The 18,376-nt window shown below is 47.5% G+C and overlaps 1 protein-coding gene across 3 annotated transcripts in view; it reads left to right on the top strand.

Moving 5' to 3' along the window:
- GABPB1 (GA binding protein transcription factor subunit beta 1) overlaps positions 1-18,376 on the top strand; it is a 634,768-nt gene that overhangs the window by 285,723 nt on the left and 330,669 nt on the right. The gene's annotated exons all lie outside the window — the stretch shown is intronic.

The following is an 18,376-nucleotide window of genomic DNA, read 5'->3' as shown; positions in this document are numbered from 1 at the left end:
GGGCCGAGTAGTAAGTGAAGCCGTCCTCGCCCGCTTTAAGCTCTTCCCAGACATCTATAAAGGCGTTGTTACTGGCCATACTGCGGATTGCTCTACACACCCTCTTTTTCCTTCCTTGGTATAGGCCTCTATTATTCAGTCCCAAACCTGATGCCCCGTCGATGTTGAAGTCTCCTGCGAGGATCACTCTTGGTGCCCAGGTAGCCAGTTCTATATCTAGGAACTCGAATACTTCAGGGTCATCCTCCGTTCACCCATAGACGGACCCTAAAGTAATCCAGTCTTCTCCAATCAGACACTCAATCAGGGCCCACCTGCCCCAAGGATCTTCTAATTTCTTCCTAGTGCTAACGTTATGTAGTTTAGTTAGTATGGCCACTCCCCTGACCTTTGCCCCATGTTTTGAATATGCCAGCACGCGCAGCCCCAATTGTTCCAACAAGAAAGGCTTATTGCCTTCTATGTGTGTCTCTTGTAAACATATAAATTCTGCCTGGGTGTTTTTAATTAATAGAGCTACCTTTTGCCTTTTCAGCCTATCATTCAGCCCACATACATTCATTGTTAACACCGTAACTTTTGAGCTCATCCTTAATCTTTATTATTCCTGAGCCTTTTAAACCGAAGAGATAAAATTTATTTTCTGCCCTCGATACCATCTTTGCTGCTAGTGCCATTCTCTTTGCCTTTAGGTTTTCAACTAGTTTTTGCCAGATCCAGCTGATTAGTCTAGCCAAAATTAACTCTTTAAACTTATATGCAGTCCTTCTTTCCCTTACATGTATCCTGAGTTCCTTTTGTGTAATTTCCTTGTTTTGATATGTCCCAGTCCTTTTCCCTGTATTCTGTCCTGTGCCCCCTCCTCCTCCCCCCTCCCCCCTCCCCTTGAGGCATCCTGGGTCCAGCCGGATCCAGGTGTGGGCGTCCGTTGACCAGTACGCCTCAGTGCGCTCCCCCCCCCCCCCAGCCCCGCATGAATATTATGGTTAGATTGGGAGATAGTCTATGAGGGAATAAAAAAAAAAAGGTTCTATACCCAATATTGAAAAGAATTTAAACTTATTATCCAGTCCACATCCTAAGAGAAAATTTAGTTCTTGGTCTTTTTCCGGTATTATCTTTTGCAGTCTCTGAAATTTCTTTAAGGTAATTTTCGGCCTGTATTTCGCTGGTGAAACTGCGAGTTGCTCCCCTAAAAATTACTTTCAGTCGGGCAGGGTTCTGTAAAAAAACTTTAGCGCCAATTTGTTCAAAGGGAGAAAATAGCTGTCTCAGCCTCCACCTCCTTTCAACGGTAGCGTGGGCAAAATCTGGTCTCACAAAGAATGTGGAGCCGTTATATTCTCTCTTACTCGTGGGACGAGCTAAGTCGTAGATGGTATCACGAAGTAGAAAGTTTCCAAAGAACACCAGCGTTGCCCTTGGAAATTTAGGTTGATTCTGTGGTTTCTTAGACTGAGTGAGGGGGAACCGATGGGCGCGTTGTACTTCTCTCTCTAGTTCCCAGGTTTGAAGTTCAGGGAAAGCTGATTTAAGAAGTTTAATTACATACCCCCTGGGGTCGTTTTCTTCAACGCCTTCTGCGAGCCCCAGGAAGCGCAGATTGTTTCGTCTTCATCTATTCTCTTGTTCCTCGACCTTTATCAGTAGATCCTGTATGATTCCTTCTTGTTTTTTTCCTGCTTTTGAAGGTAAGTAACATCGTTCTCAAGATGGTTAGTTCGTGATTCAACTGACACCATTCTTTCAGATATCTCTATACATGTACTTCCCACCTTATTTACAGCGCCTTGCAATAGTTGTATGGCTGAATGCTGCTTTTGGGTTTCCATTTTAACGTCTTTATGCAGTCTTTTTATTGAGCTTAATATATCTTTTAGTGATGGCTCGGCCACTTCTCCTATTTCTTCATCATATTGAGAGATGTCCCCAGTTGGATCCTCCTCGCTTTCTTGAGCCAGTATTTCCCCCCCCCCCCATTAATTTATTTTTGGGTTTTGGGATTTTTCGGGGATTGATGGATTCTGGGTTACTTCCTTGATCGGTTGTTTCTTCATAGGTACTTTTATTTAATCTTTTATTCCTTATTCTTCTTTGCTCTAGTTTTTTCCCCCTTGGTGTATTTCCTTGCCCATGATTGCTTATGTTCCTTGTGCCTGAACAACCTGATATTTCCTGGGTTGATACTTCTTGGTCTTGTTCCTTGTTTACATTGCTTGCCTCACTAGAAGTTGATATGCCAGTTTCGTATATATCTGCTTCAGATTCATCTGAGTGTGAATCAGTTTCTGGCGAAGGCAGTTTGTCCGTTGGAGGATTCGATGTTACATGAGGGTTCATCCCCTGAGCAAGTTTTTGGGTTGTCCCGTTCTTTATCATTGAATCCAGAACCACTAGCCCTTGACTTGGCCCTTTATTTGCCCCAGCTTTGGGCAGTGGGCTAAAGATGTTTAATATACTAGGCTGCAAAGTAGTTGGTTGTCCCGTCGAGGTTGCTTTTGCATTTGCTTTCAAATCCTTGATGGTTTGTAACCGTTTTGCTTTTTTTGCCATTAATTCCAGCTCTTCAGTGGCTTCAATGTCTTTCTCCCTCTCCTTGTTTCTCTCCTTGACTTTATCTTTCCTTTTCTCTATTTCTATGCCATTACCTTTAACTGTATATTTATCACTCTTCTTCTCCTTTTTAGATTTATCATGGTCTCCCTGTTGCTCACTGCAGCTCTGGATGACACCTTTGTCCTTGTCTTTGTCTTTATTTTTCTCTTTTTCTGGACCCTTTTTATTTTCTCTGTCCTTCTCCTTTTCGTTATCTTTTTCTCTATCTTTTCCTTTGGCTTGTCCTTGATCCTTATTTTTTGCTTCCCTTGCTTTAGCTCCTCTAGTCTCTCGTCGTTGCTGCAATGGCTGTAATGGCTTTAGTAATTGGGCATTATCCGATTCTTGTGCCTCATGTGCCTCATGTATCTGCTCGTCAGGTTCAGATTCTTCAATACATTGGGTACTCATGACATCCAGGGTGTTTGATCGGGGCATAGGTGGATCGGGTAGATCAGGCACTGCAATTAGATCTCGTGATTCCATTTGATCACACTGAATACTGTCCACTTTTTCTGTGCCCATTTCCTGCATTTTCACTGTTTCTTCTTTCCCTATAATCTGCTTGTTAGATTCGTTTTTTTTGTTCTGCTCAATTGATATTGTATGGGCTATTTGAGCTGGTTGCAATGCGACTAATCCACGCCCTGAGTTAGCCAGTTTTATCAATTCTTCTACTACACTCAAAAGACTCCATGTGATGCGCCGTTCTTGTGCGTTTCGATTGTGATTCAATTGGCACAGAGGAATGAGTCTAATGATATTACTTTCAAGATTTCGTTTTATTTGCACCTGCTGCCTGTCAGATTGAAAGCACTTGAGGGACCCCTTAAGTTTAGTTACGATATTCAAGGAGCACGATATAGAGATTTTTATCTCTCCCTCCGCCAACTGCTGTCATGTAGGGATATTTAGGCACCGAGGGTAGCGCTCTTGGGTTTTCCGCCGAGGCCCCTCTCGCATTGTAGTGTGTTGGGCTTTTTTTTTTTTTTAAAGAAAAATCCAGGTCCCCCCCCCCCCCCCTCAAAAATGTCAAAATGTCCTACGCAATCTTTAGCACAGGTGACAGGTGATTGGTGACAAATTCAGCACGGGTACAAAAGCCTCCTTGCACCCCTGATAGAACCGGCAGAGCAAAGCTGAAAGCAAAAAAAAAAAAAAAGGGTCGTTGTATTGTAATTAGCGCTACAATAATTTAATGTCTATCACCCACAGCTACACCTTATTGTTTAGCTCCTGCGTGTAAATGGTGGATGTAACAGATCAAAAGTGGCGACCTCAGCAGGACACCCTCCCTCGGCTTTCTCTTATTTTCTTATTTTTCTTTTCAGCGCTCGTTAATCTCAGCGCTCTTTGAAGCTGAAGGTTAGAGTCTCTGAATGCCGATTAATGCCGATTAACTACACACGATTGAAGGCGTCCCGCTGGTTAATGGGCCGTTGGTAGATGTTGTGTCCTGAAGGTGGGGAGTGACAGCCCTAGGGACAACAACTGTGGACCTACACTTCGGGGCATCTAAGTCTGACTAGGCCTGACACTTGGCCCTAGAAATAACTGAGACAGACTCTGGGAATAACTTGCTGGCTCTCCGTGCGCTCGTTCCAGAACTGCGTACGTGCGTGCGGGGCCTCTCTTTATTATACCAGGTCACATGACTTTAACACTGCACGCCCCTGGCGCCAGGGGCGGATCGTATCCCCAGAACATAACATTCCTCCTAAAACAAGAAAAACCAACAGCTTCAGCAACAACCGTGGTGGACAGTCTATTATAGCATTCTCATAGACTCCGAGCGCACTTTTCCAAAACTACCACTACCAACGGGTAGGGCATGTTAATGAACATTGTACTTAGTACTGATACATGAAACAGTCTTACGTGAGATAATCGCGTAGTCGGCAGGAAGGCGTAGGGTTTCTTCTCAGCCTTTGATGCACGCCTCTCTGGCTCGAACAGTCTGTCTCTGGGACAGTATTGGCCTCAGGCGCCTCCATGTCGGCCCCCTCCAGATCTGGAGCTCCCTTCAGGGCCTCAGCGCCGTCCCCCGCCTCTTTGATCACTGCTCTCGAAGTGTTACTCTGTGTGACCTCGAGACGGGGCGCCAGCTCCGGGCCTGGCAAATCCGTTGCAGTTGCAGTTTCTGCAGGCGGCGTTGGGGGAACTGGTGTCCTCGGTTCCCCGTGGAAGTGTTTGAAATGTGATACATTTCTGGTTACTGTCTCTCGTCCTCGGACCACAGTGATGCGGGTGCCTTTCACACTGATTACTCGCCACGGTCCTTTTTCATAGTTCAGTCTGAACTTTCCACTGGTCACCCGGTTGCGAAGGAGTACCACATCCCCTCTGCTGAACTGTGTCACTGTTGCCCTTCTCTTCCGGCTAATCTTGGCAAAAGCAGTCTTTCGTTTGTTTGCAACTATTTCTTCATTCACAGCTTCCGGTGACCAATGGGGATGGTGAGGAATAGAGTCAGGTATGACCCGTCCCCTCAGGAGATGTGCCGGGGCTATCCCCGTGGTCGAGTGTGGGGTTTGCCGGTAACTGCGGAGAAACGTGAAGATAGCCATCTCCACGGACTGGCCTTTGTCATGGGCAATACGAATCACTTTGTTCAGAGTTCTCATGAAGCGTTCAGCTTCCCCGTTGGCTTGAGGCCAGCGAGGAGTGATGCGTCGATGTCGAGTGCCCAGGGATGACAGATAAGTGGCCAGATCCTGTCCTTGAAATGGGGGCCCATTGTCCGTGCGGAGCTCACGCATGGCCCCGTGGGTAGCAACAATCTTTTCTATTTTCGGGATGACACTCTCAGCACTGGTACTGGCTACTATCTCCACTTCAGGATATTTGGAATGGTCATCAATCATTACCAACGTGTACCTGCCATCCGGGAGGCTGCCAAAATCCATGCTGACCCTCTCCCATGGCTGTTGTGGTCGAGGTTCCACTACAATCGGAGCTTCACGAGGGGCCTCTCCAGTCACTTGACACGCAGCACACGTCCTCACCACATTCTCTACCATGTCGTCCATCAGGGGAAACCACACCTTTGTTCGCAATCGTGCCTTGGTTTTAACTATTCCTTGGTGACCTACATGTGCCAGCTGTATTACTTGGTCAGTTAGGGCTGATGGTATTACTATGCGATGCCCTTGCAGCAGGCATCCCGCTTCATCCTCATTGAGTTCTTCCCGGACGTGATACAGGCTTTCCATTATCTTCTGAGCATCGGGAGTGAGCACCTTCCACCCCTCCTTGGCTCGATGCCAGTTGGCTGTGTGGAGAAGTTCTTTGGCCCTCTGGAGACAGGCATCTTGGGTCGTGGCATTCACAATGTCACTGATGGAGAGGGGACGAGGGCATGATCGCGCCACCACCCATTTGACATAGGCTTCCGTCTCTTCAGCCTCTTCCATCTCTTCTGGGGTAGCTGGCCTGGGATGTCGAGATAGATAGTCCGCCGGGTTTCTTGCTCCTGGCTGATATTCAATGGTGCAGTTGTACTCCTGCAATTGGAGCAGCCATTTTTCGATACGAGGCGGCGGTTTTGATGAGGTTCCCGCAAACAGAGGCAGTAGTGGTTTATGGTCAGTCACCACCGTGAATGGCTTGCCATAGATGTACAGATGAAAGTGTCTGCACCCCCAATGAATGGCGATCGCTTCTTTCTCGATTTGCGAGTACCGTTGTTCAGTGTCTGTGAGGGATCTACTCGCGAAGGCGACAGGTGTCCAGTCTATGTCATCCCTTTTCTTTTGCATGAGGACCGCTCCCAATCCGGCAGGCCCAGCGTCCACCGCAATGAGCGTGATGTTTCGTGGGTCAAAGAAGGCCAGCGTGGTATTGCTGGACAGAGAGTCTTTGATATCTTGGAATGCCTTTTCCTGCTCCGGTCCCCAGTTCCATGGAGTGGAGTCCTTGGTGAGGTCACGGAGGGGAAGCGTAAGATTGGCCAGATCTCTGATGAATCGGCCACAATAATTGACCATGCCCAGGAAACTCCGGACTTCGGTGACTGTCTTGGGGGGTGGCGCATCTTTGATGTCTTTCACTTTGTCAGGGTCTGGGTTGACACCATCGGCTGAGAAAATGTATCCAAAGAACCCTATTCTGCTCCGTAGGAACTCACACTTTTCTCTGTGGAGCGTGAGTCCTGCCTCTCTGAGTCTTCGAAACACTTGAGTCAGCCTGTGATTGTGTTCAGTGATGGTGCGGGCATGTATCATTATGTCATCACTGACGTTTATCACTCCCGGTATTCCAGCAATCAACTCTTGGATAACATTCTGGAACACCTCCGCTGCACTGGAGATCCCGAAACTGAGTCGAGTGTACCTTCGAAGGCCAATGTGGGTGGAAAAAGTGGTGATGTTACGCGACTCCATATCCAACACCAACTGGTGATATCCTGATCGTAGATCTAGTTTCGAGAACCAGCAGGCTCCTGCCATCTCTCCGATAAGGTCATCGATAGTGGGAGTGATGTGACGCTCCCGTTTTATGGCGGCATTAGGAAGGCGCATGTCCACGCAGATCCTGACCGCCCCGGGCTGTTTCGGTTTCCGGGTGACTACAATGGGCGAAACCCAGGGAGTGGGACCCGAGACCTTCTCGATGATGCCCGCCGCTTCCAATTTATGGAGTTCTTCTTCCACCAGCGGCCGAAGATGGAAAGCGATGCGACGGTGTCGCAGAGCCACCGGCTGCACCGTTGGATCAATGTGTAGGTGAATCTCCCGACCCTTGAACCTTCCAATGCCCTCAAAGAGGTCCGGGTATTCCATGAGGAGCTGTTGGACTGACTCCTCGTGGACGCCAAAGGCAAACGTCACCACGCCCAGGTCTTCGGCTGTCCTGCAGCTCAACAGCATGCCTTGGCCCTCTTCCGACACAAAGATGTTGGCTCTGATGGTCTTGTTCCCATGGCGGATAACCGCTCTGAACTTTCCTCGAATCTTGAGAGGGGTGTCTTGTCCATACGCAAAGACGGTGATGGGGGTGGGGCTCAGCGCCGGAGGCGTGGCCATGGTTCTGTAGAGTGAAACTCTCATGAGGTTTATGGATGCACCCGTGTCCACTACCGCCATTAGGTCTTGGTCTGCCACCTGTATGGAGCATTGAGGTAGCGGCCTGGTGCGGCGGGCGGCGGTGCCGATCATGTGTACCTTGTGCACCGACCGTTCTTCTTCCTCATCGTCATCCATGTCACTGTGACTATGTTCCTCTTCCGTTATGGCCTGCACAACAGGGCGTGGTTTGCGGAATTTTTTTGATCGGCACACCTTTTCAAAGTGATTTTGTCTGCCACATCCCGAACACCGCTTGCCTCTCGCTGGGCATTCTGCCATCTGATGTCGCGGACCTCCACAGTAGCCACATGACTGTCCCGACGCTCCACCCGGGGTGGGCGGTCTCTTGTGCCACTTGGTGGGCGTGTGGGCCTGGATCTTGTTAACCGGTTCCACTTGACCGATGCTTGCAAGGCAGCTTCCATGTGCGCAGCCCTGGCCTTGGAAAGTTCCTTTGTGCGGCCGAGAGTTAAGATATCGGCCAGCGGCTTGCCAGACTCCTCCAGAATCCGTTCTCTCAATTTGGCCGAGGCACAGCCCTGTATAATTTGCCCACGGATCTCTTCGGTGGTATCTTGAAAACCACACGTCAACGCCAACTTTTTGAGTCGGGTGTGATATGTGTCCAATGATTCCTCAGGCAGCTGACGCGCTTGTCGGAATACAAAACGTTCATAGTCTTGATTGGCCATAGGCTCAAAATGGGCATTGAGGGCATTGATCAACGTGTGATGCGTTTTGGGGGTCGCCTCTGTGAGGGTCCGAGCGATAGAGTGAATGTCCTTGCCCCCTAGGTGTAACACCATGGCCCGTTTTTGTTCCTTGTGGGTTTTCGTAGCTTCGAAGAACACTAGGAGTCTGTCCACCCACTCCTTCCATTTCAGAGCGAGAGCTGAAGGCGCACCCTCCACCACAAACGGTTCGATGGGCGGAATCGTGGCCATCCTCCGGGAAGTGCTGGATCGGGCACACGGCGCGACCTCCAGATGCGTGCGAAGGAACAGGGCACTGCCCTGAGCGACGGGCCCAACGGACTGAAGCACGTGTCACGCACGGGCCGGGAAGCACAGTGCGGCACTGGGGGTGAAGCCACCGGAGAGAGGGTGTGTCTACTGGGCAGACACACCGAGGCGCTCTGCAGGCAGACGCCGGACAGCACGGCTCACCTACCAGACTCCAAGGCTCGAAGTCGTCCCTCCAGGCGCTCCGCGTGGGGGTGGGGTACACCGCAAGGCACGAGCACCACGAGCCAAAGGACGGGCTCGCAGCCGCTCCACGGGGCAAGAGGCAGGTACACCCACCCAGCGAGGATTCAGCAACCACCCTCGTCGCCAATTGTTGTGTCATGAAGGTGGGGAGTGACAGCCCTAGGGACAACAACTGTGGACCTACACTTCGGGGCATCTAAGTCTGACTAGGCCTGACACTTGGCCCTAGAAATAACTGAGACAGACTCTGGGAATAACTTGCTGGCTCTCCGTGCGCTCGTTCCAGAACTGCGTACGTGCGTGCGGGGCCTCTCTTTATTATACCAGGTCACATGACTTTAACACTGCACGACCCTGGCGCCAGGGGCGGATCGTATCCCCGTAGAGATCCCTTTTTTTCCGATTACTCAGCTTATACTACTTATGCTGCCCTGCCCTGATAAACATTGACAGTCAAATAATATCGGCACCACACAATGCGCCCCGCTCCTCACCTTCTGCCTTTCACCTCAGCACCAGGCTCCAGCAGGCTGATCGCCGAGTCGGAGATTGATAGCTTCAAAACACGAAACGGAGTTAGGGCGGGGGGGGGGGGGGGGGGTAGAGGGCAGCCATCTGTGTCCTTTGAGCTTCTTTTGAAATTCTGCAGGTTTCTCTCCAGCGAAGCTTTCTCACAGACCACCCTTGTAAAGAACGCCAGCTGGCGTTATCCAAGAGTGTCAGCGGTATCCGAAGGTATCTGCACGGATGCTCGACTGAGAATCCATAAAAAAAAATGCCAAGGGTTAGCTGGGTCAGCTACAGTCTTTTCCGCAGTTCCTTTTGCAGTCCCTTTCAATAGATTATTTTTTCCTTTCCACAAGTTATGAGTTATGTTTGTTTCTGATCAGACCGGCAGGTTTATCTCCCCATTTTTGCTCGGTTTCTCGGTCTCTCACGCAGGGGTCCAGGAGAGCAGAGAGCGCTGAGTCAGCGACTGTCCACGCCGACGCCATCTTGCCTCTCACGCCATCTGTTTACCTTGTGTTTTGAAGATTAATTTCTTGATCTGTTCTGCCACCTGTTCATGGAACGTGTCTATTGAATCCCTTACTGTGACAAGATGAAACATTGACTTTAGTTTAAAGGCTGTCTTATGTTTGCTTATGCCACCAGAGGGTGCTGTTGTATAAGTCACATTCGGGTTGTGTTTCAGTAGTGATGGACATATTTTGTGGCTGCAGCCAAAGTTTTTGTAGGGACTCAATGATAGGTCCATCCGATTGCGTGAGGTTGTCTGCGTTGCCATCCCTATTGGAATTTTGGTCTTTTGCGCGAGTTTATGGAATTATTTCAACTTTAGTTTCCTCACTGTTTTGTAAATATCCAGTCTCGTTGTTGCATAGTTGAAATTTACCCTAGGACAGAATGATATTCCTAATGCCAAAATACGTTTTTCATCATTATTGATTTCCACTTTAGCCAGATTCATGATTGTTTGCTCTTCTTTCTCTATGGTAGAGTTATTTACTTGTTCTGCCATCCGCCCCTCTTTGTTTTTTGAATGTCTTTTGTATATCTTCTGTTGGCTTGTCTCCTTTTTTGCCTCCTGTAGTTTTTGTATTTCCTTCGTTGTTCCTCGGTTTTCTGGGGCGTAGTGTTTGTCTCCAGTCTTGATATAAAAAAGCCAATTCTTGAACCAATGTATTGGTTTTCCAATGTGTTATCCCTGATGCACCGTCCGTTTAATTTTCAGAGCCACTTTCTGCAGGGGAGCTAAGGTCAGCAGATAGTGTAGAGTTTGATCCTGTATCGTCTCTTCTTGCTGCGCCTGTTTTGGGAAGTGTTGCTTGTTTGTTTTTGGTCGATGAACGTATTGCCTCGTATTTTTCCGCCAATTTAAAAATCTGCCCCCTTTCATAATCCATTTTGTCTCGCCTGAATTTATACTTTTTGCGTGCTTTTATTGCTTCTTCCTCCTTCACGAGTCTTGTAATAATTTCTTTGCGCAATTTACACCTTTCTTCATTTGTTCTCATCTCTTCTATTTCCTCATTCAGTTTACTTATTTCCTCTAGCAGTGTTTGTAGGAGAGTAGGGTCTGCTTTCCTATGTTGACCCCACTTTTTTCTTTTTGCTTCACTGGTTTTCGACTTAGATGTGGCTGTGGGCCTGCTAATCAGACCCACAGCCCTGCTGTTCTCTCTCTAAATTCACACCATGTACTTCAGGTACATCACCAATTGGGAATTAGGTCACTCTTGTGAGTCCCTGTACAGTGTACCATAGGTACCCAGGGCATAGGTGCACCCAAGGCCTACCAGGGGTTGCAGCATATCTTTTGCAACCACTGGCCGGCCATCCAAACTGACACAACTGGCTGATGACTCAGCTGGGGCAAGGTTGTGTAATCACCCCTTGCTTAGATATAGTATTCCTATATCTAACCTTATATCTAGATACATATACACCTATAAGTCACTCCTATGGCAGGCCTTAACAATCCTGGAGGCAGAGTGGTTGGTTTTATGTGAGATGAGGCTCTAGCATGAGCAGAGCCTGTCTGCAGCTTTCGGAACAATGTCCTTATAGCTGTTCTAGGATATAGCCATACCATATACTCTTAAGTGAGCTAGATCACAACGATGGACCCTTATTTTACTATCAGCACCTGCTGTCCTATCCCCCCTAATTCAATATGTTTTACCCTCAAGGTACAAACGAGGTTTGTGTGCACACTGTATGGCACCCACCGTTACTGTGCCTGTTCCCCAAGGAACTGATTTCAAGTTAACAAACGCAAAGGTGCACCACAAATTTCTTCAAATAACAATTCTGTTAATGAATTTATGCAAAAATGATGTCTTTCTTGTATTTTCAAAATTCTTTATTATTCTACGTTAGCACAATACAGCCGACGCGTTTCGTCCCTGTGGGACTTCTTCAGGGCTTTTAAATTGAAGGTAATACTTCCAGTTTGAATCCTCAAGGTTGGGAATCTGTGTGGCGCCTTTCCCATTCATATATCTTCATAAAAATAATTAAGCAGGGCTTGTGCTGTGTCTTTTTCTATGTTAGGAATTGGAGTAAGGTGATATAGATGATGCGGGCTTCATATGTTGTCTTATTCTACTCCACCATGTAGTAAAGAAGATTTTTCAGTCCATAAGACAAAAAATCTGTGTCGGTCTCAATATTTATCCGGTAGTTCCAATGGATGAATCACTAGGGCTTATGTGTGGGCACTGGAGTACCAGCAAGTCGATCGTAATAAATCGACCTGTCCTCATCCACAGCGCCTTTCACCTTCTCCGGAATCCGAGGTTCCCGCAGCCCATATACTCTTAAGTGCATTATGAACCTCGCGGTTAAATGCTAACTTGGGTTTGGCTTTATCAAAACATGTTGTGTAAGGTGGTAGCATTCCACCCTTCTAGAGGGAGAAGACATGTTGTTCCTACTAATCCCGGTTAAAGTTAACCAGAGCCTCAGCATCAATAAATGGATGCTGCTGCCACAAGTCTGACCTCCTGCTGCTGGGAGCCCTTCCAGCGAGGGAGGCTTGGACAATAGGTTTCCTGTCTTGGGAGGTGCTAGCACCACCCCAGACAGGCTATAGTGTATTGGGGCAGGGAGGGCTGAATGAAATGAGACACTGCCTGGGGCACACAAGGTGTCCCATGCATAGTCCAGTTCAAACCTGTGCTGGGGCACTCCAGCCTCAGCTCTGGCGTGAAACTGGACAAAGGGAAAGGGGTGTAACCACCCCCTTCTTGGGTCCCACCCATAGGAGGGACCTAGCAGGTAATCCAGCCCCTAAATTTGGTATATAGGTAGGAGCTGAGTCCCAAGACTTTAGATTTTATCCTGACTGAAACTTGAAATGAAACTCTGGACCTTCGACATTCTACTGCAACTAGAAGACAAAAGAATCTCCCTTGTGGTCAAGGAGTGACCACCCTGTGCAAGCAGGCATCACCAAGCTTTGTCGACGCTCCCGCCGGAGCCCGAGCGCAGAGCCTGACAAGACCCGGACTTCCAGACTTCCAACAGCCCGATCCACAGTCACAGCAGAGCTGAGACCCGTGGAGGAGACGTGGGACCGGCCATCTTGGAAAGCCAGCGAATTGCTTTCCGTGCAACTTCAGAGGCACCCTCGAAGTTGTGCATTGGAGATTGAGAGCCCCGAGCACCAACTGCACCGAAGATCAGCCCTCCACACTTCATGAGTTCTGCGTGGGGCCCTTCTACATTGTTCTGTTCGACGCGTCTGTCCGCTCTGTGACGACGAAACCTTGCATCTACACCGCTGGTCTGGTTGCTCCAGACTGGCCCGTGCTTCCCTGAAAAGGAGAAGCCCATCAAACCTTGCTGGTCTTATCAAGAAGCCATCTTCGATTCCTGCGTGGGTTGCCTTTGCCAAGGCTTGTTGACTCCAATCCGGAAGCCGACACCGCCGACAGCGAGAGCCTTCGTGGGACAGTCCGTATCCAGCTCCTGGTCATCGTCAATACCTCCTGGTCCACGTGGCTGCAGAGACAAGCTTCACGACATCACCTGATTGCTTCGCGACATCGCCTGGTTCCTTCCTGGTCACTGGCTAGTGACCCAGACTCTGTCCCCTCTGCTTTCAGGTACTCTTCATCCTTGTCCGCACTTGGATCCAACCGGACACTTCCCTCCTGGTCGCCTGCAGCATCTTTCTTCAAGGATCCATAGGATTCAGCGACGAAACCCGACACACTTTGACACCTATGCACCCGCTACCTGTGGGTGAGGTAACACGAGTACTTTGGTGCTCCTGTGGGTATTTACTATCCTAGTGTCTAACTTTCAAGTAGCTTTCTCCTTGTCCATCCGGAAGTGACCTAAAAGAACTAGTTTCCATTTCTTTCGTTCCCATTATAACTCTATGGTAACTGTGTGTAAAGAGACGGCACGCGCATCCCGTGGGCCTCCTGCTTCCTAGCCTTTGGTAGTACAGCGTAGCCCCCACGAATCTCCAGGCCCTAGGCCTTTCCTTTGTTTGTGACGTGGTTCTAATACCACTATTTTAGTATATGGTTCGAAGTGCCCCTAGGGCATTACTGTATTTTGTGCAACTTATTGTATTATAATTGAGTATCTTATGTGCTTGTGCCTCTGACCTCATAAAGAGTTCAGAGGATTGTGTTAGAAATAAATACATCTATATTTTAATATTCACCCTGTGTGGTGTCCTTTCACTTGGTATTAAAGGGGTTACATATGGTAAAACAGCTGGCTTCACATGCCCTCTTGAGTTTAGCCCAAGACTGCTTTGTCCATGCTATCACTAGGATAGCTGGTCTATAAGGTTGACTTTACAACCATCACCATAAGGGTTGTTTGGACTGGTACAAGGTGCTCACTAGAATAGTGACAATCATATACCAGGCCAACTTCTCACAGTGTTGCTCTGTCTATATCTGCATATTTGATTAATATGTGGACTAAGCGCTTAGATGAGTTTAGGTTGCACTCAACCCACTCTCGCATCATATTTATATTGGGATTCTCATAGCTTGGTGCCAGGAATATTCGTAGACCTCGGGGAATCCTCCCCACATCAATATACCTTTGGAGGGAGCGTGATTCCCACCATTTACTCTGCTCCGCTCTACTTTTTTTCTCCAATATTCTGAATGTTTCCATTAGTGTATTTGAAAATGTGTCTTTTTGTCTGACCACACTATCGTTACTGCTGGCGGGTTGTTCATCATCAAATAGGTCCAATGCCGCCTTTTATCTGTTCTGTACCGTGTCTTCCGACATGGCTATTATTAGGTTATACGTGTATTGCGAGGGAAGCCAAGTTTACAGATTGTGTTGTGGTGGCGTTCCCTCCCCTTAGGCACTCCTCTCCTCCCCAGTTTATGCCGCAATGTTTCCTACCTGATTCACCGTTACGGTGCCCCAGTGCTCCGACTCGAGATCCGTCGCAGTTTCTTCAGGTTTTACAGAGCTTGTTGGGGGGGGGGTCCGATGCCTCAATATTTTTACAGGAAGTGCTTCGCTTTGACTGGTTCCGGGTTGCCTCGTAGCCAGTTGCCTCCTTCCGTGCACCAATTTCAGAGAGGGGGGTCCGTCAAAAGTCGTAGGAGATCTTCCGACTTGACAATAGTGCAGCACGCGGTCATTCACCAGCATCCACACTTAGATGGAGACATACCACTTAAATTGTGCCAAAAAGAAAAGTTTTATTCGCCTACTCGGTCCTGCCGCGTTGCAGCTCGGGGTGAGCATTGATCACATGACACGGTTAGACAGCCTTTTTTTGTTTTTAAAGTGCAAGTGCTTACTAATTGGTGCTCACGTGAAAGTTTACATCAATAGACATAGTGGATAAACTATCAAATTATTTTGAATGCCTCCTGAAACCGCAAACATGTACTTTCATTTCATTATAACTGCCTACACTTTTGTATTGTATAAATATCAGAATCACAGTTAAAACATGTGTTTGTTAAATACAGCATATACAAATAGGCATAACATTTTGTAATTACTGAGTTCATTACAGCATTTACATGTTATATATTTATCCACCTCTATCAGTGTGTATTGTATTCAAAGTGAGTCATTAACAAAGTGTAAAGTGTCAGTGCATAAATAATGGGTCAGATTGCATAAATATATGTTGCATAATATTGGCTGTCCTTGTTTGAATCTACTGCTTGGTGATGCGTGCAGTAATGTTGTAATGTTTGTTGACCCCCGGCTAGCTTTATAGTTTAGTTCTAGAGTCCATAGGTCTGGACACTTTGAAATATGTGGCTTGATTGTGGTAAAATACCTGGTCACCATCCAATTATGGGATGTAGGAAGTGCGGGTATATTGTGTTGGTTATTGGTTTTATCTTATAAATTGTGCAAGTACGCAATCATATAAATACATACATAAATATCTTGATATATATATATATATATCAAGTGATCAAGGGCGCCTGAGCCCGAAACGCGTCATCTGCCGTATGCTGTTGAGGAGGTTGTAATAAACATCTTGCCTACAAAGAAGTGGTTCGCTTCTCCTTCTTCGCCGCCGAGGTTCTTGGTGGAGGTGGACGGAGTGGTCTTTTTTGATATATATATATATATATATATATATATATATATATATACATATATATATATATATATATACATATATATATATATATATACCACTCCTGGTATCACGTAGTATTTTGTTCCACAAAAAAACAGTACCGGGGCCCAAATAGTGCTCAATGCGGTATTTATTAGGCACACAAACAAACCCTACGCGTTTCGAAGTAAAAACTTCTTGCTCACGGGTAATTTTGTTTCTAGCGGCCATTCTATTTAAAGTGCTCGACTTTCAAAACAACGTGCACGTGATCAAAAGACATAGATGAGTTACTATGTTACAACATGAGTCCGATTTTGGAAACAATAAAGTTACATTGAAAATGTGAACACAAGTTTTCGTGAACAGTTAAATAGCACATTACATAGTAACTCATCTATGTCTTTTGATATACACACATATGTGTATATTTATGTGTATATATATATATGTGAGATGCAGAGTGTACACTTAGCATTAGATCGCCACCTGGTGTTGGGCTCGGATGATTGCAGGTTGTTGTCTTCTTGGAAGAAGTCTTTGTAGTCACGAGATAGGTGACTCCTCCCTTGGACAATACTGCGCATGGTCATCGACTCCATTCTCAGATTGTTTTTTTCCGCCACTGGGTTCGGATCAAAGTTTTCCGCTCCGGCTAGAAAAACATTTCTAGCAACTTCGAAGCGTAAAAACTTTATACAAACAATATGGACATCGATTAGACTTTTCGACACCATCACCTACATTCCGGTGCGTTGACACGGGCCGTTGGGCCTTGCGGTGCCGTACGGCCTATGCCTCATGGACAGAACTCCATTCAAGAGATGCCCGGTATGCCGAGCAAAATTCCCTCATAGCGACCATCATGAGGTCTGCAACCTCTGTCTATCACCGGAACACAACGAGTCGATCGAAGAAGACCATTCAGGATCGGAGGGCACGTCGACACGAGATGAGGAGAACGGCCCCAGCACCGGAGGCCATCTTCGAAGAAGACATCTTCGAAGAAGACATCTCCGAAGGCGAGGATCTACTCGAAGACATCTCCGAGGACGAGGCTCCACTCGCCGCCGAGTAAGACTCTCCTGATCTCCAGATCATATCCGAGGCAGAGGACTTAGATGACTCGATTCCATCTCGTCAACCCGTGAGTACTCTTGCCCCTGCACAACAGACACGGCCCAAGGCAACGGTCAGCACTCGAGACCGAAATATCCCCTCAGACGCCCCGCCTTCGGGCTCGGCTCCGAGGAAAACGACTACGCCTTCCGGTGCCTCGGCACCGACCAAGCCACACGTGCCAATTCCACCTCTTCCATCGGCACCGAAGCACACACATCCTTCGACACCGAAGGATTCTTCGACACCGAAGCTAAAACGCCCTTCGGTGCCCAAAGACAAAGATCCTTCGGCACCCAAACCTAAAGATGCACCGGTGCCGAAGCTGGGTGCTGAAGCCAAAAACTGTACCGGATCCGCAAAAAGCTCTGGCTCCGAAACCTTCCGGTTCCAAGAATAAAGATGGAAAGCCAGCGTCCGACGCCTCAAAGCCAACGAGACCTGCTTCCACTCCAGAAACTCCAACCTCGGTACCAAAGACTCCAAGGCCTGATTCAGAGGCACCTAAACCCTCTAACAAGCCTGCCAAGCCAAAACCAACTTCGGCACCGAAAAATTTGCCTCCTACAGCAAAAAACACAAAACAACCCCTATCGGCACTGAAAAAATTGACGCCGAAGAACGTTGTAGAGGAAGAACTGTTTAGACCAGATCCTAAACAAAAGAAGGTTCATATCAACCCAAAAACTGGACATGTGGAAGCTATTCCTCACAAGCAGAGACCAGCAGACACAGCACTCCTACCTGTGGTTCCTGCCAAAAAGAAGGATTGTGCAACTTTGCCAAAACACCCTTCCTCTCCTTTACCTTCTTCCTCCCCTATCCCTCCTTACTTTTCACCAAGAGTTTCTCCTGTTCAATCTCCTGCATCATCACACCACACTGATGATGAGTATGATATAGGTGGGGGGAATGGCACACCAGACCCACACACATTCCCTGTAGATGAAGGTATCAACCCAGATACATATCCTACAGATGAAGATATATGTGAGTAACCAGCAAATAATGTGCCTGACATTCCTGATCCTCAGTCCTACCCAACGAAACCTTCCCCTCCAGAAGATAGCATTGGGTTTAATCACCTCTTAAATAGAGCTGCCCTTTACCACGGGGTTACAATGCACTCTGATGCCATTGAAGAGGATTTTTTATTAGACACATTTGAGCAGTCACAAAGGTCTACACAAATACTACCCATGATCAAAGGAGTCATTAAACATGCTCTGTAAATATTTAAAGACCCTGTGCGTTGTAGAGTGTTAAATCCAAGAATAGAAAAGAAATATGCATTTTGCTAGGGA

The sequence above is a fragment of the Lissotriton helveticus genome, chromosome 3_2, assembly GCF_964261635.1.
Source record: "Lissotriton helveticus chromosome 3_2, aLisHel1.1, whole genome shotgun sequence".
Classification (NCBI taxonomy): Eukaryota; Metazoa; Chordata; class Amphibia; order Caudata; family Salamandridae; genus Lissotriton; species Lissotriton helveticus.
The sequence above is the reverse complement of the archived record's forward strand: the minus strand, read 5'-3'. Positions and strand labels throughout refer to the sequence as shown.